Raw genomic sequence first — 23,476 nt, 5'->3', positions numbered from 1 at the left:
TGTCTGACACCGCCCTACTGACATTACAGAGTTTAAATAGCACATCAGGCACCAAAATTAACTGCACTTGTTGCTCAGGGAAAGTGGCAGCTAGAGAGAAAATTCCAACTGCGCTGGAATCAGTAGAGTGGTGCCTATTCACAAATGGTAAGAACTGTATTTGGGGGAGGTGGTGAAAGGTCCTCTTTAAATCATTTCATATGAGGCTATATACACATGGAGGAAAAACATCAGCTCCAAAAATCTCTTTAAAAGATACTTTACGTTGCACAATTTCCCCATTAAATACATATGTTTCCTTTGTTACCTCTACATTTCTGGAGAAATTTATTGAAATGGCTGCGACCTTTTGCCAGTGACTGACCATATTGCCTACACAAACTTATCTTAATTGCATTATTTAGGGTAAGAGAGCTGAAGCACCATGAAATATAAAGGTAATGTGAAAAAGGGATAAGTGAATATATTGGGATAACCCATTTAAAGGGATTTTCCAAGCTAAACATATTAAAGATTAATATCAGATCTATAGTTGTCTGACACCCTCACTGATCAGCTGCTCTCAGCACCTTATACACAGAGAATGGAGCAGGAAGCAGACAGCTCTAATACCTGCTCTGAAAATAACATAACGGATAACGGATGGTGGTTCCTGATTTCAACTCTATCTGCATCCTCAGGGTGCAGATAGAGTTAAATGCAATGGTGGAGTACAGAGCACGAAGGGACTAGCTGAGTATTTGTTTTTGTTTAATGTATTATATTGTTTGAGGGATCACTGGGGGATCAGGTTAGTGTAGGGAGGGGCATTATATTGTATGGGTCCACTAAGAAGGCATTTTACTGTGTGAGGGCCACTGAGGGGCATTATACTGCTTTCTTCTACTCAGGGATGACATCACATTCGTTGGTCACTTGGCTATGCCACAGATCAGTCCCATTCAGATGGATAATCCTTGAAAAAATTTCTAGAAAATGGATTTGGTAGAGAGTTGGGCACTGGGGCTGATCAGTAGAATGAGAAACATACACATGCATAGCCAACTGTCTAAGGAGAGCCAACACTTTAACTTTGGATATATATATATATATATATATATATATATATATATATATAAGCCGTTTGTGTTGAACTTTGTGATTTGCACCTAATAAAACAAGCACCAGTGTGAACCTGAAGAGCAAGCTCCACGTGTTTTTACTTGCCTGATAACCAGCCCCAAGCACCCGCATTCACAATATATATATATATATATATATATATATATATATATATATAAAAAACATTTTTTTTCCAAAGATCTATCAATGCTATTAGAATCTAAGCAATCAGTGTAAACGAGACAACCCATCAATAATACCAATTGTACGGACTGGTTTAGGATGAGTGCCCTCTTATGTTATAGCCTCCACTGTGCACCCACACAATATTTATAGACAGTAGAACACGTTCATATCTTTGTTTTGTGGGACAACATAGTCCTTTGGAGCAATATATCTCTCTCCTATCTGCTCTTCCCGGGCTGTCATGCTGTATGTCTCACCAACAAACCATAATTTATGATACCAGTGAGAAAACCTGAGTTGAGCTAGAGGTCATTGAGAAAAGAAAAAGCGCATTTCTCGTATCATAAAGTAGTGGTAAGGATGTCCTCAAGTATGTCGCCCAGTTGAGTTGGTATTCTCGCAGATCTAAAGCTCTTCTGACACCTAGGAGATATTTTAGTGTCAATGTGAAAACATTTGGTGGGACACTTGTAATTAATCGGTGTCTGGTTCACTAAAATATTCCTTTGCTGAACGCTTCTGTAGACAGTCGGGGCCTGCGGCGAATTACAGAGGCAGACACGGGCAGTATGAATGTGTGAACAGAGCCGAGCTCCGGCATTGAATTAGAGCTTTTACTTTCTTGCCTCAATATTTTCTGCCCTAAATATGTGAAATATGATGCTGAAAGCTGCAAAATTTTGGCAGAAAAAGAATTGTTTATTTTTATGATAGGCGATGCTGGACGGGATATTGTACTTTAAATAACGGGGCTTTTTTTTTTATTGAAAATGAAAAAACACATTTTATTTTATTTCATAGCCTCAATATTTCATTTTATGTACCCAATGAAAGAGAGAGGACAGTAAATCTAAAGGTGCGATCACACGCTTAGATTTTTGAAATGTTATTATACCGAGCGAAACTAAATCATATCGTCTTGGTAAATAGCAACACAATTCTAACCACTGTAGCACGGAAAGGTAGTGTTCTAAAACTTTTTGTACAAAAATATATATACCCTATATATATTATACTTTATTGGAAGGTTTTCTAGGAAAAAAAGTCAAAACTCAGGGGTGGCCGAGGTGAGTGTAAAATACATAGTCATACTTGTCCCTGGGACTCCATTGTATGGCCGTGGCTCCTGTTCCCTCTAGTTACAGGATTGGCCACACTGGAAGTATTTTTTTTAAACCTCTCCTTTATTTCCAAGTGCTTTGCAAGGTGAAATCCACTTGAAGATGGATCATGAGCTAAAGGAAAAAATAATTATGACTGTGGGAGTTTTGGATTTTGAATTATGTTTTGAATTATAAATGGCAGTGTTGGAAGGCATTTTTTCTGTCTCTAAAATCGACCTGCAAATCCTCCTCAAAATCCGCTGCCAAAAATGGTCCCCAATGACTTCAATGGGAGCCGTTTCCTCCTTTTTCTGCTAGCTAGTAGCGGAAAAGAGAAGCGAGATGACCCTTCTTCAAACGGATTCCGCAGCTGAGTTCGCGGCGCGACACTCCCTCTCGATCAGACCTATTAATTCAGGCATAATCCAGCGCGGAATGCCATGATGGGATGCAGGTGCACTGCATTGGCTTTCTGTCGCAGCTAGCCGCGCGGTATGTTCACACGCGGAATCCATTTTCCGCCATTTGAACATACCATAAGGCCCCTTGGAGATTACCATGGCCATGATCAGTGTGCTGTCTGTGTATTACACGGATAGCACACGGGACTCTAGTTTTTAAGGACACGTTGATCCAGGGTTTTTATACTGACTGCCAGATTTGGAGTCAGGAAGGAATTTTTTCCCCTGAAATAGGGCAATTGGCATGAGCCTTCCCCTGGATCAACACTGTAGGGGATTGTAGGATTATCAGTTGGACTTGATGGACTAATGTCTTTATCCAACCTCATCAACTATGTAACTATGTAACTGACCCATTCATTTCTATGGGCCTGTATACATGACCAGTCACATGGGTGGGCCGACAGTCTGGGTTGCAAAATATAGAACAGGTCTTATTTGTGTCCTATATTGCCACCCTTGCTGCCATGGCTCCGATTCATTTAATGAAAGGGGCCTTGGAATCACGGCCAGTGAAAGGGTGGCACATGGGTGACCCCTCTGCGCCACTCATGCTCCCTGTGCGCATCCCGTGCCTTTAGTTCATTGCCGGCCGGAAGGACACGGTCGTCTGCAACCGACCTAAGGCTCCTGGGAATGGGTGCAACTCAACACTCTGCACCCCTTCAGGCTATGTCCCTAGATGGGTTCCCACTTGGTCACTGGAGTCCCAGAAGTGGAACAGTTTGTGATCTGCTTATAGGCAAGGTGTGCTTGGCTTTTCTGATTTTAATCATTTGAAATTAATTTTTTTTTAACATGTAAAGTTAGTGAAGCTTTTATATCTTTCACCTAAACTTTTATTAAATTGTAGATTTATATGAATTTGAGGAAAAGAAGAATTTTCACCTCCATGTGTGTTCAGTAACTGTAAACTTTTAATACCAGCATATCAATATTTTCCATGAGCCTGAAATGCCTTCTGTCATTCATAGATCTTGAACAAACATGTTGACATTTAAACAGCCTGAGAATTCACATCCAAATGGTAAAACAAGGCTCCAACAAGTAAATACTAATAAGGCAGATAGTGTTCCATTGCCAGAATTTGCACCTTTTCAGTTCGGTACTTTGATTTAATTTTCTCGCTTATTTTACATGCGTTCATTTAGACTTCTCTTCTGAAATTAAAGGCTTTATATTTTCCCAACAAAAACACCCAACTTGTGTGAGATCTACAATGGCACTCCGGGGAAAAGGCTGCTATACACGGTTCAGATGATAGTCACAAGGAAGGAATCTTTAAAGGGATTTTTTGGTAATTACATATTGATAGCCTAAGCTTAGCTCAATATTGATGGGAGATGGGGCACCCGGGACCATCACAGATCAGCTGGCTGAAGGAACTACAGCATTCAAAAACCATACACAGTGTCATATATTACATAGGGGTTCTACATGTTACTGCAACTCAGCCTTATTACTTAGAATGGGACTGAGCAGACAACTGTACCATGTGACTGATGAAGGTGAAAGGGAAGACTCTATCACTGTGTGTTGGAGCTTCTTTAAATCACTGATTTTTTAAAGGGTTGTCCTCAATGGATGATCTCAACTTGATTAGAAGGTCCCCTTAATAGTGATGAGCAAACCCGAATCGCACAGTTTGGGTACGTGCCGAACATCGTGAGTTAGGCTACCCAAACTTCAGTGCTGAAGTTGGGGTTCAGCTCATCCCTAATGATGGTTTAGCCCACAGACATCACAGACATGCCCAGTATGTACAAGGCTGTGATTGGCCAGGCGGAACATATGACCTCTCTGTATAAGAGGCAGTAACAATAACTGTGTGTGTACCCATACTGTCTCCTAGTGTAGACTTTGACTCTCATGATGGATGAGTAACTGTCAACACGTCTTCTGGTAATGGGCGATAGATCCTCTTCATTCAGTTTCTGGGTTGGTAAATTGGACACGTAGCCAGAGCTTGCCCACTATGTCTTGTAGATGTTGACCTGCCCTTCTGCAAGTGTCCTATCAGAACGTGCGTTCAGCTCCGCAGGGGGTGTCATCACCAACAAGAGGATTCGCCTATCCACAGCCAACATGGACATACTTACATTCAATAAGATGAAACAGGCATGGATCCACAGGAGTGAGTGGGTACCTTCTCATTCTCCAACTCTTCCACTGCCACTGCCACATCCACCTACTCCCCCTGGACCCCTACCACCTAGAGATGAGCGAACAGTGTTCTATCGAACACATGTTCGATCGGATATCAGGGTGTTCGCCATGTTCGAATCGAATCGAACACCACGTGGTAAAGTGCGCCAAAATTCGATTCCCCTCCCACCTTCCCTGGCGCCTTTTTTGCACCAATAACAGCGCAGGGGAGGTGGGACAGGAACTACGACACCGGGGGCATTGAAAAAAATTGGAAAAAGTCATTGGCTGCCGAAATCAGGTGACCTCCATTTTAGACGAATAGTGGATTTCAAATCCGGGTCATATGAGAATGTGAACTTTGTGACTATGAGACAGGGATAGCTGTACAGGCAGGGATAGCTAGGGATAACCTTTATTTAGGTGGGAATGTTATTAAAAATAACTTTTTGGGGCTCTATCGGGTGTGTAATTATGATTTTTGTGAGATAAACTTTTTCCCATAGGGATGCATTGGCCAGCGCTGATTGGCCGAATTCCGTACTCTGGCCAATCAGTGCTGGCCAATGCATTCTATTAGCTTGATGAAGCAGAGTGTGCACAAGGGTTCAAGCGCACCCTCGGCTCTGATGTAGCAGAGCCGAGGCTGCACAAGGGTTCAAGCGCACCCTCGGCTCTGATGTAGGAGAGCCGAGGGTGCACTTGAACCCTTGTGCACCCTCGGCTCTGCTACATCAGAGCCGAGGGTGCGCTTGAACCCTTGTGCACACTCTGCTTCATCAAGCTAATAGAATGCATTGGCCAGCACTGATTGGCCAATGCATTCTATTAGCCCGATGAAGTAGAGCTGAATGTGTGTGCTAAGCACACACATTCAGCTCTACTTCATCGGGCTAATAGAATGCATTGGCCAGCGCTGATTGGCCAGAGTACGGAATTCGGCCAATCAGCGCTGGCTCTGCTGGAGGAGGCGGAGTCTAAGATCGCTCCACACCAGTCTCCATTCAGGTCCGACCTTAGACTCCGCCTCCTCCAGCAGAGCCAGCGCTGATTGTCCGAATTCCGTACTCTGGCCAATCAGCACTGGCTAATGCATTGTATTGGCGTGATGAAGCAGTGCTGAATGAGTGTGCTTAGCACACACATTCAGCTCTACTTCATCGGGCTAATAGAATGCTTTGGCCAATCAGCGCTGGCCAATGCATTCTATTAGCGTGAACTGAGTTTGCACAGGGGTTCTAGTGCACCCTCGGCTCTGCTACATCAGATTGCTACATCTGATGTAGCAGTGCCGAGTGTGCATCAGATGTGTAGTTGAGCAAAACTGACTCAGCACTGCTAAGTCTCTGCATTCTCATAGGAATGCATTGGCCAGCCTTCGGCCAATCAGCGCTGGCTCTGCCGGAGGAGGCGGAGTCTAAGGTCGGACCTGAATGGAGACTGGTGTGGAGCGATCTTAGACTCCGCCTCCTCCAGCAGAGCCAGCGCTGATTGGTCGAGTTCCGTACTCTGGCCAATCAGCACTGGCCAATGCATTTCTATGGGGAAAAGTTAGCTTGCGAAAATCGCAAACTGACAGGGATTTCCATGAAATAAAGTGACTTTTATGCCCCCAGACATGCTTCCCCTGCTGTCCCAGTGTCATTCCAGGGTGTTGGTATCATTTCCTGGGGTGTCATAGTGGACTTGGTGACCCTCCAGACACGAATTTGGGTTTCCCCCTTAACGAGTTTATGTTCCCCATAGACTATAATGGGGTTCGAAACCCATTCGAACACTCGAACAGTGAGCGGCTGTTCGAATCGAATTTCGAACCTCGAACATTTTAGTGTTCGCTCATCTCTACTACCACCTGTTTCAAAATTATTATTTTAATTATTTTTAATTTTTTTTTTAATATTTATTTTTTATATTAGTTTTTTATTTTGTTACTATTTTAAACACTTTCCCTACCCCATTTTTTGCAGGACACTTGCCCTGTTATTACCCCCATTTTGAAGCCCTCTATCCCTTACTATCCCCATTTTAATGCCATATTTGGTTACCAAATTTGGGTCCCCATTGATTTCAATGGGGTTCAAATTCAGTCAAGTTCAGCCACCCAAATGGAACTTTTTGGCAAAGTTCGGCTGAACTCGTTGAACCCGATCTTCGATGGGTTCGCTCAATACTACCATTAATTGATGATATGTTGATTTCCTACTGTGACCCCAGGGGCCAGATGTAATATGTGGGCAGTAGGTGGTCAATTTCTGAGTGGCGCCTCAATAGATGAAGTTAAAGGGGTGTTCCAGGCTTTAGATTGTGATGGCGTTTCCTTTGGATAAATCATCAATATCAGATTAATGGGGGGTCTGCATTCAGTACCTCCATGATCAGGTGAACATATATTTCCAACCCTGCAACTCACAATATGAGCTGTTCGATGGAGGTGCTGGATGTGGGACCCTGACAGATTTGATATTGATGACCTATCCTAGGGCCAAGGGCATCCCTCTAATAAGACTATTAAAGTGAGTTTTCTATATTAGATGCCCTTTAACCTGCATCTAAATGAAGTTTGGGTAAATATAATCTCACCATGCCCGATCTTTCCTTCTTGGAAGCTGTTGAGAAGGAGTCATAAGGTCCCATATACATCAAATAGTTGGCCGTTCCTGCTAAAATCAATGGGTTTAGACAACTTTTCTACACTGCAGGCATCTAATATTGTATGATTTAGTACCATGAGTGAATGAATACCAGTAGAGATGAGCGAACAGTAAAACGTTCGATATTCTATATTAGTTTCAAGTAGCCGCTCAATATTCGACTACTCGAATCGAATATCGAACCCTATTATAGCCTAGGGGGGGGGGGGGGGGGGTGGGAATGCTCGTTTCAGGGGTAGGCAACATTTGATCAAATTACACTTACCAAGTCCACGAGTGAGGGTCGGGCTGGATCCTCCATGCAGTCTTCTCCGTCCAGCGTCCCTGCGGCATCTTCCGGCTCTGAATTCACTCTGCCAGGCATCGGACATGGGCAGAGCTGACTGCACATGCCCGCACTACAAGAAAATGTAGTGCGGGCATGCGCAGTCGGCTCTGCCCAGGCCCGATGCCTGGCAGAGTGAATTCAGAGCCGGAAGATGCCGCAGGAACGCTGCACGGAGAAGACTTCTAAAGGTAGGAGAAGAACCAGTGTTGATTGGCCGACTGTATAGCATTCAGCCAATCAATGCTGGTTCTGCATCGAACTTTTCCATTCGAACAGCGAGTGGTACTCGATCGAGTACGAGTATTTCGAATACCGTAATATTCGATCGAATACCTACTCGATCGAATACTACTCGCTCATCTCTAAATAACAGGGATTTAGAGGACTGTAAGAGGAAAACGGGGCTCCAGCACCTGCAGAGATCCAACATAACATTGATCAGTCCAGAATTTTGGACCAATCTAGATTGTAAAAATGGAAATAATAGGAACGTGAACGCTTCGTACAACTGTTGCCCAAAAGTATAGCTTATTTTTACAACAGCTAAAACGTTAGTGAATAAGTCAATGTTCTAATAATGCATCTGTTCTTATTAATCTCTCAATAAGTCACCAGACAACAGCCATTTTCCCTGGAGATATTTTTATAAAAGACTCCATTTGGCACCAGAAAAAAAAAGAAAAAAAAAAAAATAACAACGCCGGCTACAACAGTACATAATCAATAAGTCAATGGAGCCGTGTATCTTCCCCGATCATAAATATAAAGGACTGGCAAGTTTCTTTGCAAAAACAGCTGGCCACCTCACATTTCCTAGACGCTGTGCTCTTATTCTCTGATGCGGCGGTAATTTATTATCCATTACTCCTTAGCTTTTTTTAATACATTTTCTAATTTGGGTGATCCAGTTGAATGTTGACCTCTAGGAGCTGCCGGTGTCTGCGCTCGAAAATATATATTGTTATGCTGAGCGCAGAGGAACATCAATCTTGTCTGCATGTTTTTTTTTTTTTTTTTTTTTTTTGTTCTGCTTCATAATTTCACACCATAGATTGCAGAATCAGGCACCTTAGGGCAAATTTAATTTGGAGCGAGTCTCCGTCTTGACAAGAGAATTTTACTAGGTACTTGACAATGAAAAGTCTTGTTCCTCGGGGCTATACTCAAGCCTACCGTTCTTCAGGCGGCAGAAATTAAGCACAGATATATGCGAATACACAAACATGGTAATGCGGCGGATACACAAATACACCCATTCCACATCCCTCCTTTCCATCAATGGGGCTGGATGTTTGCATGTCACTTGATTAACAGCTGCGGTATTAATTCCCCTTTTTGGTTGTTTGACTCACAGCAAGAATCACGTCAAGAAACCGAGAAGCAATTAAACTGATTTTAATCTTTGTCAGAGAAGATAACATGTCTCTTTCTTTCTCTCATTTAAATAATTAAAGTTTCGGTTAGGTATTATTTCTGGGTTTAAAGAAATTGGTGTCTTAATGTAAAACAATCCTTGTAATTATACACTTAATGGCGTTTAATGCGTTAATCACTTTTTTAATGTATTTTTATTAAATAAAAGTATATTTGCAGTCCAAGACAAAGGAGAGTGGGGGGATCTCGAAAGATTACAAGTTGTTAGTAGCTTTCGGGATGTGGATTACTGAATAAACATGACGCCAGATGATTCTTAGGCTTTTTTTTCTGGTGGAATATTTTGTCTTGGTTTTTTTTTTAACCCTGTCTGTTAGTAAAGAATCCTATAAACCTTTCTTCGCCATTGTGCTTTTAAAGGGATTCAGGATATCAACCCAGTCCTGCAGATAGATAGGTTAAGTTCACCTGGATCAAACGTTGTTTTCCTCATTATGAATTGGCGCCTCTGTTGCCGAATTGCTGGACTGGGTTGGTCACCTGGATGTGCTGTTCAGGAAGGTTCACAGCAGGCTCTACTTGCTCAGGAGGCTGAGGGCCTTTGGAGTCCAGTGGGCAGTTCTTAGGGACTTTTTCAACTCTGTAGTGGCATCAGCCATCTTCTTTGGTGTGGCCTGCTGGGGGAGTAGCATACCAGCTAGGGATAGGAATAGACTAGAAGGGCCAGCTCTGTCCTGGAGAGCCCACTGGACCCAGTGCAGGTGGTGGGTGACAGAAGGATACTGTTCATGGTGAGCTCCATGCTGGAGAATAATTTCCACCCCATGTATGAGACCTTGACGACACTTGGCAGCACTGTAAGTGACCAACTGCTTCACCCCAAGTGTAAGAAGGAGCGCTATCAGAGGTCCTTCCACCCAACCACGGTTCGGCTGTACAACCAACACCAAGCAAAGTGGAGATCACTCCATACAGAGAACTGAAAGATCTTTAAGTTGTGATATCCCTCCTACTGTCTACTTTACCTTTTTATCTTTTATCTGTACCTACTGTCGCTACTGTTGCGCCTACCATGGAGGTTTTGTATTTGTTTTTGTTAATATGCAAATGAGCTCTTTGGAAAAGCAAGGGTGTTGCTGTTGCTCCAAAGAGCTCATTTACATACTGACAAAATTGACAATATCTTGACAATGGAGGCAATGATTCTCAAAGTGAAAACATGATTTAGAATTATGAATAAGATGAACTCAACCTATCTACCTGTGGGCTTGATTGATATGACTGATTTTTAATGATAGACTCCTTTTAAGAACTTCTTTTCAGTGTGATCTATTGAAGGAAAACAGTCACATTAAATGTGCAACCTGATTGGTGGGCAGCTTGTTATAGATCATGGGGACCTGAGCACATTGATATATAGTTTTGTGGGAAAAGATTTCAATAGGACCTTTCACCACCTCCACTAACTCCAGCTCTTAGTATCTATTAATACTGATTCCAGTTGGATTTGTTTTCTCTAGCCCCCACCATTCATGAACAATAAGTTTTGTTAGTTTTAGTGCCTGCTATGCTATTTAGACTCTCTACTGTCAGCTGGACATTGTCAGATGAGGGGACATGATTCTGATCTCTGACAATGTTCCCCTCTGAATGGAGCTCTGAATCCCATCCCGTGCCCCAATCTGACACCAGCCACCTGAGAGCAGAGAGACTAAGTAGAAATATATGGTACCAAAACTAACTGCTCTATTCATCAAGAATGGTGGGGACTGGAGACAATATGCCAACTATGCTGGAATCAGTAGATTCCAGCATAGTTGGCATTGACTACAGGGTACAGGGTGGGCATTGACTACAGGGTACAGATCTCCACTATGTAGCAATTCAGAACAATTGTTTTTTCCTTCTAGAAGTGGGGTAATCTACAGGTTCCCATTGAGGCCTATTTACATCATTGAGGGCCCCCTTGCTGTGGGTTTCTGAAGCTAGATCAAGGTCTAAGTAGGATAATGACTTTTAATAATTGACATGATATTGGGAGTTTTCCACAACTCCATCATTGTATAGTCACAGCACATGAAATCTTCAACATAACAGAGGTCATTTATCAATGGTCTGTACAAATATACAAAAACAGAATCATTAAACTAATTACTCTTAGTTAATTATCTGCACTTAATTAGTCTGCCACTGAATAAACCCTTTGCAACCTCACATCAGCAGCCTGAATTTGACAAGAAATGGTTTTCCCTAATTTTTTACAGTATATCAAAAACCAATATCCACATAGAAATAAATCTCCAATTGCTGTCGGCTGACCATGCATGTGTATTCGATTGGGAGAGGGGTGTAAGCTGCTGGTAGACGCCATGAATTAGGCACTTCCCTCTTGTACCCTTGCATCTTGGGGCTGATGTAGGTTCTGGAGGAATTTAAAAGGATCCCATCATTAAAACTTAATTATTTTCTGCCTACCTCGTCGGAATAGTCTTAAGAAAGGCTATTCTTCTCCTACCTTTAGATGTCTCCGCGCCGCCGTTCAGTATATAATCCAGTTTTCGTCAGTATGCAAATGAGTTCTCTCACAGCACTGGGGGCGGTCCTCAGTGCTCAAACAGCAGTGGGGGCGTCCCCAATGCTGCGAGAGAACTCTCCAGTGCCGCCTCCATCTTCTTCAGGAACAGGTCTTCTTCTGGCGGTGGCAGTGGCGGTGACCATACCCCTGATTTCACCCACATTTAGAAAAAGTGGAGAGGCTGGTGCAAAAATGACATTTACGACAATGTTAGTTGTAAGTGCCATTAAATAGTTACAAACCACTGATTTGGGACTATTTTATGCCACTAATCTTGTATAAGGGATTTGATTAAATTCCCCCCATGAGTTTCTGTATCTTTATAATTTTCAACATGTTTATTTGTGGTCAATAAAAAAATTAGCCCCACAAAAACTTGTGTTCTTCTTACCAGTGGCTACATTTGTGGTTATTTCTTCTCTTCTGGTCCTCAGCTGTGTCACATGACCGGGGCAGATTTTCTTCCGTAAGGGTGGGTCCATATCTACATCAGTGTCTCCATTTGGAGACTCCATCACAATGTCAATTGGTAATTACTGGACAAAAAGGTCCTGCAAGCCTGACTTTTTCATCCGGCGTTTTCTGTTACAAAAAGTTGACACCTGTTGGACCCGAATGAGGTCTGTTCAGCTCCATTTGTGTCCATTTTTTATATTCTTCTGGTCCACCAATAGACCAGAACGGAAAAACATCACAGTTGTGAAGCTAGCATAAGCAATAAAGGCTCTCATTCAATGTTTGTTAGCAAAGATCTCGAAAACTATGAAGAATTTCAACACACAGCATACAAGATATAGGATAAGACAAGACAAATGATAACATTTAATCTTGATTATCCAAATGACTTTCTGCCTGTCCAAAAATCCCACGTATCTACGTATTGGCCTTATTACACCATATACTGTTACATCATGGTGTGTAGAATTTTCGTATTTCTGACCATGCTTTTAAGATCTCTTGCGTATAACATGTGACCATGTGGCCGTCCCTCCCCAATCTCGGGAATATATTTCGATCATTTTAATAAATAATATCGATAAAATATAGACATAGCTATTTCACCGAAAACTAGACAAAAAAGCAATGACAAAAAAGACCCGTCGATTCCTTTGCAATCAACTAACGTAAAAAAAATAATGGACAGAAAAATATATACCTTGCCTGTCAGTAATATTTTGATGGACCTTTATGTTCTTTCCAAGTTGCAGCGGGATTAGTTATTTGCTGAATTTAAAAGATGTCAGTATATGCTGCTTCGCATTTAAAATGTTGTTCTGGAATAGAGAAGCGAGCTGCGCAGGCAGCAGGGAGCACATGGAAAAGGATAATTTATGCTGTTGGTTGATAAGAGTAACTGATTTCTGCCACCATTCACCATATCTAAAAATACAGTTTAGGTCTCCAAATGCCTTCGGAGAAAAACAGCATAGAACTCTTTGCAATACCTTGCACTAAAACCAATTTTAAGCTGTATCTCACCATCAGTGTTAAGATTCATAAAAAAATCATGCAAGACTACCTTCCCCAATGTTATTCTTTTGCTCTGCAAACAGTTTTCAAAGGAAATTTTAATGCATAGCCAGTGTCAAGGAGGTGGATGACAGGAATGCTTGGTCTTCGAGAGAGAAAAGCAGAACATTCCCGGTGCACTTGGCCAATGAGGTTTCTCAGAAAACCATCAAAATAATACACCATAAAAAATAATACACCATACAATATATAGAACAAAAAATGTCTTATGAATTTGGGTTTTTTATGCTTTTATTTGTCGTAGCTTTGTCATTTTGGAACATACTGTGGCATCCTATTTTTTCACCGACCCATTGACTTTCAATGGGAGAGTTGGATCTGTGAGAATGGAGCCATCCAAGAGTAGAGCGTGTTCTACTTTTTCATGGATCTTGTGAATGTTGGTAGTGTGAATAGACCTTACTTAAAGAAGCTTTCCACCTTGAACCCCTTTTATTACAAGGTTCCCTAGACAACAAGATAATTCTGGGTGGGTTCACACCTACGCTCAGTCTCCGCTTTCGGGTTTTCATCTTCTGCCGAGAGAAACTGGACAGGAGACGGAAACCCGGCGGTCAGTTTTCAAAACCATTCACTTGAGCCCATGTGCGTCTTCTGCCTCTCCGTGGCAAAACCATTTTGTTTTTTAACCGGACACAAAGTCCTGCATGTCTGACTTTGTGTCCGGTTAAAAAAAATGATTTAACCGCGGAGCGGCAGAAGACTCTCACGGGTGGACACTTTGCAAACCCATTCAAGTGAATGGGTTTGAAAACTGACCGCCAGGTTTCCATCTCCTGTCCAGTTTCTCTCGGAATAAGACAGAAACTCAAAAGCGGAGAGCGGGCGCAGGTGTGAACCTGCCCTCAGCTGTTATCTGTAGGGTACTCTATCAGCAAATGTTCAGTTCTATATCACCATCCTGTTGTAAAAAAAAAAAAAAAACACTACTTAATTTGCAATTAAGTGGTTTACTGAAAGCATGGAACAGCTTCTTCAGAGCAAGAAAGGTGTTTTGTTTCTTTGAAGCAACAAGACTCTGGCCTCTCTTCTGACTAGAGAAAGTTCTGGCCAGGGAAACTCCTCCAAATGAGAAAAATGGGTTTCTAGATACGGAAACCACTTTAATTTTGACAAAGGTCTGCAAAATGGTAGGGTTGGCATTGGAAAAAGACTGAATGGGTAAGGTGCCTGTGCCCCTTGTACTACCCCAGGGGAGACCGCCTTTAGTATCCCAGTCCCTAGTCTCTTTCAGCTCTCACCCCACCTGTCTCTTTGGTCTCCACGTTTAGAGAGTCAGAAGTTTTCAGGGCTAAGCTTAGCTTGGTTACAGCTGACCAACACCCTCAGGCAGGGCCTAGTCAGCCGTCGTAGCACTAGGGAAAGTTTTCCTACCCCTGTTCCATAGAGGTGCAAGCAGCATTCAGCATACGGTTGCTCAGGCATTGACACAACCATGACATATAGTCCTCAAACCGCGTTGTGCTACGGTATGTGATCTTATAAATAAAGAGGCTTTGACGTGATATAAGTCACCTGGGAACGAATTATTCCTAAGAAGCTTTGACGTAATACAAGTCACCTGGGAACGAGTCATTCCTAAGTGCGCGGACTGTCCTTTTTTGGGGGGTTCTCCCATCGTTTTCTGCATATTTCAACATTGTGGTTATCCATTGGCGTTGGACATCCTCACAATCCATTACACACATACGGGGGGGGGGGGGGGGAAATTTGGTCATTTTTTTCACCCATCTTTCTATTCAATTTGTGACAGATCTACACTATCATCTAGTGCTAGCAAAGCCCTTTAACCATATCCTTCCATTCTAAACCTCTTTTCCCAACCCCGGTTGAACTTCAACCAAAGTATAGAAGTTTTCCCATTTATTACTTTATATTCATCAGGATCTGTCCATTTACATCAGCTGAAGCTTAGATAGTCCATCACAATGAAGATCTTGAGAAGTACTTAGTCAAATCCCGCATGTAATAATTTCATCAATGGGAACCTCTGGTTTGAATATTGTGATATTAATCTAAGGTATTTAACATCTTTTCATAAGCCATTCATAGGCAATCATAAGCTGACAAAGGCCCTTCATGTATACACTTATGAAGTCCAGAATGAGATACCATTTAGCTATTGTGGAGTTTTTCCCCTCCGTGTGAACAGAGGTTCTGTCCTCTCAGATATCTGAAATATTGCTCCAGAGATTACACAGCAGGCAATAAGGCGGTAGTCTTATCACATAAAGGTTGTGAGACTAATCAGTGATCTCCACACTTTACTGTCCTTATCATTTCTCTCTCCTCCTGGGCAAAGAGCTTTGCTGTGCTAACCCTGCTGTGCTACTTTCCTTTACGAGAGATGGAGTCAGTCAGACTTATGTTCTCCGGACCCCGTATAATTATACCAGCTTTCCTTAAGATGCAGCAAAGATTTTTTTTTTATCTTTATTAAACTTTCCTGGCCAATGTTTGATAAATTGACTCCGTTGGGGTTTGATAATCTTCCGATGTAGTAATTTCTAGATAAACCCTATATTTACCAGAAGCTCATAAATCCAGGTTGGGTCGGTACAGACAGTACAGTAATTTATATCAAGTGTGAAAAATGTATTTGGAGCGTTTGTTTAATTCAATTTGGAATTCAAGTAATGTTACGGCGTAGACGGTCAAATTTCACATAAAACATGCGGGGAATATGTGAAGCATTGGTTAGAAGACGTTTGGGAAATGGGAAAATATCTGATGGTACAAAACAAGTTCTGAAGATATTATCCATGGGAATCTGGATATTTTTTCATGATTTTACATAGAGATGAGCGAACAGTAAAATGTCCGAGGTTCGATATTCGTTTCGAGTAGCCCCTCAATATTCGACTACTCGAATCGAATATCGAACCCTATTATAGTCTATGGGGGGGGGAAATGCTCGTTTCAGGGGTAGGCAACGTTCGATCAAATTATACTTACCAAGTCCACGAGTGAGGGTCGGGCTGGATCCTCCGAGCAGTCTTCTCCTTGCAGCTTCCCCGCGGCGTCTTCCGGCTCTGAATTCACTCTGCCAGGCATCGGGCCTGGGCAGAGCCGACTGCGCACGCCCGCACTACAATCAGACATGCGCAGTCGGCTCTGCCCAGGCCCGATGCCTGACAGAGTGAATGAAGAGCCGGAAGACGCCGCGGGGACGCTGCACGGAGAAGACTTCTAAAGGTAGGAGAAGAACCAGCGTTGATTGGACGACTGTATAGCATTCAGCCAATCAATGCTGGTTCTGCATCGAACTTTTCCATTCGAATAGTGAGTGGTACTCGATCGAGTACGAGTATTTTGAATACCGTAGTATTCGATTGAATACCTACTCAATCGAATACTACTCGCTCATCTCTAGTCTTACATACCGAACCCCAGCAGTGGTGTCTATGCATAGATTGTAAGCTCTTGTGAGCAGGACCTAACTGAATTGATGATGTCTGACTCTGTATGACTTTGTACCGTGTTAGCCAGTGGATCTGAAATATAAAAAATTGAGAGCCTGAGGAAGAGGCCTAAGCAGCCTCAAAAGCTTGCAATCTGTCGTCATTTTAGTTAGCCATTAAAAAAGGTATCAACTACTGAGACTCTCAATTTTTTATATCCTGTATGCGCAGGAACCCTTGGCTTGTAAGCTGCCATGGAATATGTTTGTGCTATGTAAATGAGAGCCGGATTCCACCCAAATATCGCAAATTGGATGATTACGGATTCATCTCAGATGAAGTAAAATGGCCGCTGCGGACTACCACACTCACTGTGGTAAATTCTTATACACTGGGGTCTCTTCAGAGCTCAGAGTATAATATCTAGAGTTCCAGGGGAGGTGATAAAATAATAAAAAACATATATACTTTAAATGTAAAATCAATTTTTATGTCAACATTGTGGTACCAACAGTGTGGTATGGTGGAATGTGATGGACCACGCCACAGGACATGTCTGGATGGTGGTGTTACCTATGGAAACATGGGTGGCAGTATGGCATGAAATAATATGATGGACCAGGCCGTGTGCCATGTCTGGATGACTGGTAGTAGTGGTGACAGCTGTGGCAACATGAGTGGCAGTACGGAATGGAATAACACAGGGGAACAAAAAAAAAAAAAATTTTTTCTGTTGAGTTAAATTTTTGAGCTGTTTAATACTGAAATTGACATGCTGAACTCAAATCTGCAGTTACTTTTCTTCTATCACGTCAAGTTTTTTCTCTACAGCGTATCTTGATGTGACCACGCTAGGCTATTTGGTAACGCATGCGACAAGGTGGTGGGAGGTTGTGCACCCGTCTCCCGCGCGTGGTGACATCATAACTGTCCCGACTGACTGGGAGAAGATGCTGAGAGGTGAGTACTCAGTGTCGGGCTGTGGGGAGCGCCATGGTTACTATACTGTGCGGGCAGGGGTGCAATAGGCAGTATACTGTGTGTAGTGGGGCTGCAATGTAGCACTATGTGTGTAGTGGGGGCTGCAATGTAGCACTGTGTGTGTAGTGGGGGCTGCAATGTAGCACTGTGTGTGTAGTGGAGCAGCAATGTTGAACTGTGTGTGTAGTGGGGCTGCAATGTAGCACTGTGTGTGTAGTGGGGGCTGCAATGTAGCACTGTGTGTGTAGTGGGGCTGCAATGTAGCACTGTGTGTGTAGTGGAGCAGCAATGTTGAACTGTGTGTGTAGTGGGGCTGCAATGTTGAACTGTGTGTGTAGTGGGGCTGCAATGTAGCACTGTGTGTGTATTGGGGGCTGCAATGTAGCACTGTGTGTGTAGTGGGGGCTGCAATGTAGCACTGTGTGTGTAGTGGGGCTGCAATGTAGCACTGTGTGTGTAGTGGAGCAGCAATGTAGCACTGTGTGTGTAGTGGAGCAGCAATGTTGAACTGTGTGTGTAGTGGGGCTGCAATGTAGCACTGTGTGTGTATTGGGGGCTGCAATGTAGCACTGTGTGTGTAGTGGGGCTGCAATGTAGCACTGTGTGTGTAGTGGAGCAGCAATGTTGAACTGTGTGTGTAGTGGGGCTGCAATGTAGCACTGTGTGTGTATTGGGGGCTGCAATGTGGCACCGTGTGTGTAGTGGGGGCTGCGATGTGGCACCGTGTGTGTAGTGGGGCTGCAATGTAGCACTGTGTGTGTAGTGGAGCAGCAATGTTGAACTGTGTGTGTAGTGGGGCTGCAATGTAGCACTGTGTGTGTATTGGGGGCTGCAATGTAGCACTGTGTGTGTTGTGGGGCTGCAATGTAGCACTGTGTGTGTAGTGGGGCTGCAATGTTGCACTGTGTGTGTAGGGGGGCTGCAATGGGGAATGTGATTGTGATGGAGCAATGGGCAGGCTTTGTGCCCTGCACTCCAGACATCCTGTGTCCTGTTCTAGTCTACTACCACAGAAAAGAACAGAGCAGGCCTCGCACACGGATCTGTTTTCACGGTCGTGTGCGGGAAGCCTTAAGTATATTAGTCTGGCCCTCTGAAAACATTCCAATTTCTAATGTGGCCCCATGAGAAAATTAATTGTCCACCCCTGGTCTAGATAGCTATCGTTTTCCGAATTTTGTTGTGAGTTCTTGTTTGTAGACAAGCAGTTAACAGAATTTATTCTTTTATAGACATAAGTACTTTTTTGCTTTCCATTCGATCATGTCTGCGGCTTCATCTTCTCATCGTAAGCGCCTCAACAGCCCTGATTCGTTTTGTTACATCTGTGGCAGTTTCACCATTCCAAGTTAAAACTTTACTACTTCTAAAACAATGGACCAAACTGAGCAATAAATAGCAATTGTAGGAGGAAAATAACTCTAGTATATTCAGATTAATTTCTGCTTCATTGTCATGTAAGTGTATATTTTGTAAGATTTTCACGAAAAATGGAGGGTATCCTGTATCTTAAAAACTTGACGTGCTAGAGAAAAACGGGGGTCATTTTTGGAACCAAGAGCTAAAAGTAAGTCTGAAACAAGTGTCAGATCTAAGTCAACAAAAATTTTGTTCCCCAGTATAATATGATGGACCAGGTTGCTTGCCATGTCTGGCTGACTGGTAGTAGTGGTGGCAGGTGTGACAATATGAATGGCAGTACGGAATGAAATAATATGATGGACCAGGGTGCAGGACAAGTCTGGCTGACTGGTAGTAGTGGTGGCAGGTGTGACAATATGAGTGGAAGTATGGAATGGAATAATATGATGGACCGGGGCGCAGGACATGTCTGGTGGTGGTGTTACCTATGGAAGCATGAGTGGCAGTACGACATGAAATAATATGATAGACCAGGCCACGTGCCATGTCTGGCTGATTGGTAGTAGCGGTGGCAGCTGTGGCAACATGAGTGGCAGTACGGAATGGAATAATATGATGGACCAGGGACCAGGTGCAGGACAAGTCTGGCTGAGTGGTGGTCTGCGGTGGCAGTCTGGCTCACACAGCACCTATATTCTCCATCACTCCTATCTATGATTTCTATCACGAAAATAGAGTGCTAGCTTTGGATCATACAGTGATAACACATCCATCCCCTACTTCCACCATCACTGAAATGCCTTGTGATCTTGTCCTCAGCATCTTATACACTGTATATGACATCAGTATTGTAAAGTGTCCACCTACCACTGACTATTGGCTGAGAGAGACAGGTGAAATTCCACACCAAATTCCTCGTCATTTTCCTCCGTGAAACTGAGGAATCTGTCCAAGTGAACATATACGGCGGGAACTATATATACATACATGTAAATATTGCAGGGGTTTTAGTATTGTAGTAGGTTACAAATGAGATATAGGATAATATGTCAGGTTTCTGATCCTTAACACCTCTATGCATCCACTTTCTTTAAATCTATGGATTTTTTACACTTTCAGCCCCATTTTAATCAGCTAAAGTTATTTTATCAGTCCAAATAAGGACTAGCGAAACACTGATGTCGGGATACGTTTTTTTCCACCTGGCGTCTCTGATTGTCCCTTATGTATTATGTATAATCTTCTGTATATTTTTATATATTTGAACTGCTTTTATGAAAACAGTTTATGGCACACCTGCATTTTCATATACAGTGAAAAGCTGAATTTATACCAAACTGTAAATGAAATCCCTCTTAATGTATTAGACATCTTATGTAGCACCTGGTGGAAGCGAGATAGAGAGAAAATGACTTTATCTTCCCAGGCATAATAGTTATTTCCGTATTTTAGCCTTGAAACATATTGCTTTATATCCGCAAGGGAAGTACCTATAGAGGTTAAAGAGGTCAGGACACAGTTGACCATACATGTCGATATGATATCCTATAATAGATGTTATGTGTGCATTAAAAAGTTATCGTTTGCTGTCAGGGGCAGATTAAACCTGCTGTGGGTTCCTGGGATGTATGAAAATTGTGGCCCCTACTAGGCTAAAGTTTTTGGGGCCTGTTAAATGGACTGATTATCAGCTAATCATGAGTCATAGGATTAGTTATTCTCAATCAATTCCCAGTGTGATCCTTGGTTCACATCTGCATTTGGTAATCCTTTCGGGGCGTCCACATGGGGACCCCCTGAACAGACTACCGAACGTATTTGCAAGCGGTGTGCAGTGAAAGCACATGGACTCCATAGACTATAATGGGGTCCGTGTGCTTGCCATGTGGACAGGAAAGTAGATTGTGAACAACTTTCCTTTCTGCATGTTCCATGCGGAGATCTCGCGGAAAGCACACGGACCATTATAGTCTTTAGGGTCCGTGTGCTTTCACTGCACACCGCTTGCAAATGCATTCAGTAGTCCGTTCAGGGGGGTCCCCATGCAGACTCTCCCAAACAGATTACCGACACAGATGTGAACAAGGCCTTAGGCTTGGTTTATATATTGCTCATGCAATGTGAACCACATACACCCAGGATGCCGCCAAATCCAGGGATCAGATGAGTGTAGCTGAAGGAAATTCTAGTTTCAGTGGCCATAGGGTACAGGCTGGGAAAAATCACTGTGAAAGAGCAGTGGGGTGGGGGCAGGAATGTACTAATCATACTACGATGCCGCTCCCTTGTTTACTAGTTGCAGTCATGCATGTATCTACAGCTATATATGTATGTATGTGTAGAATTCTACTGCATCACAGTCCACTGCTAAGTTGATGAGAAATTTGGATGGCCATGGGCATTGTGACATCACAGTAGATCAATGTGAAATCACAATGGTTCACTGTGACATCAAAATAGGTCATTATGAGGTCACAATGGGAAACTGTGACATCACAGTTGGGCATTGTCACATTACAATGGAGCACTAAGTCATCACAATGGACCAACCTCCATCTGGTCTACTGTGCATGCATTTCTGGCATTTTGTATCCTAATGTACTACACCACACTGCCGCCTTGTTTTCATTTTATTACACAATGGTTAACATTGAAATGGAGCATTGTGATACCACAATGGATCACTGTCACATCACCATTAGGCATTGTCACCACATTTCAAGGCATGGTGACACAATGTTTAAATGTAATATCACAATGGATAAAATGGAGCATTGTGATATCACATTGGGGTATTGTGAATTCAGAGTTTAGCATTGTGACCTTACAACAGGATATTGAAACATCACAATACTACATTGTTACATCAGAATGTTTAATTGTGACATCATAATAGTTTATTAGGATATCGCAATTGAGCATTATGACATCGCAATGGGTACTGTGACATCACAATGATTAATTATGACATCACAGTTGAATATTATCACCTCGCAATAGGACATTGAAACATTATAATGTTAAATTGTGACATTACAATGGATAACTGTCACATCACAATGACACACTGAGACATCACAATAGTTACATGTGACATCAAACTGGCTAATTATGACATCACAATGGGGCATTGTAACACCTCAATATTTAATTGTGACATCACAGCGGCTATTTGTAATATCAAAATGGTTAATTGTGGAAACACAATGGAAGATTATAATATTGCAATAGCTAGTTGAGACATCACAAAATGGGATTTTGACATTACAATGGTTAATTGTGACATGGGGGACTGTGAAATCGCAATAGAGCACTTAGACCACAATGGATAAGGAAAAATATATCTTTGTACCATATGAGCCATTAAAAAGGTATCAACTACTGAAGACTCTCAATTTTTATATTTCACATCAGAGTGGGGCATAATAGTTAATTATGACATCATAGTGGTTATGTATGACATCACAAGGGGGCATTGTGACATTACAATAGAACACTAAGATATCCGTCAAAGTTGTGGCCAAAGTTGCCATGTAGCCCTAGCCTTTCAGATAGGCACAGGGCCATGTATGAAGTTATAAGGGGGGGTCCAAGTTGAAGTTTTGCACCAATGTAAAACAACTAGGAAACCAGTGTCATTGTCTCTATTCTCTGTTTTCCAAAAGTTGTATGTTTAGGGTACTGTGCTTCTTTGTGGAGACTGCTTTTGCATACCACATACAAAGGAGCATTAAAGATCATGCATGCTCCACCACTTTGCCTCTAGCACCACCAATTATAGGGTAGAACCCTATAAATCAGTGCATCTAATTTTTGTAAAATCTCCATTTATCTGGTACTGAATTATACTGAATTACTAAGATCCAACCAATTGGATGGCTTCATTAAAATGAGTTACATTAAGATGCCTACTTATTCTTTAAGGTGCCGCTCACTGACCTGATACACAGTACTGATATAGACTACTAGCACAAGGAAGTTAGTCCGCCGCATGGATTATTAGATAAGAAAAGTAAGTGAAGTAAGTATTACTTCTTATTCGTAGCAGAAAATAAAAGTTATTTGAGGACAACATTTAGAAGCATTTCACTGATTTCTCAATAACAGCTTTTCTACTTTGTATACTTCCTATAAATTTTCTATTGCTTTTACACCCTATTTATAGATGTCCTCTAGTGCGCTTAGAGCAGGAAAAGTTTCAGAATGCCGAATGTTATCTGAGACTTCCTTTTCTTGTGTTTGTAATTAGTTGTCTGAGTCACTTAGACCTCATATAGC

The sequence above is a fragment of the Leptodactylus fuscus genome, chromosome 9, assembly GCF_031893055.1.
Source record: "Leptodactylus fuscus isolate aLepFus1 chromosome 9, aLepFus1.hap2, whole genome shotgun sequence".
NCBI lineage: Eukaryota > Metazoa > Chordata > Amphibia > Anura > Leptodactylidae > Leptodactylus > Leptodactylus fuscus.
The sequence above is the reverse complement of the archived record's forward strand: the minus strand, read 5'-3'. Positions refer to the sequence as shown.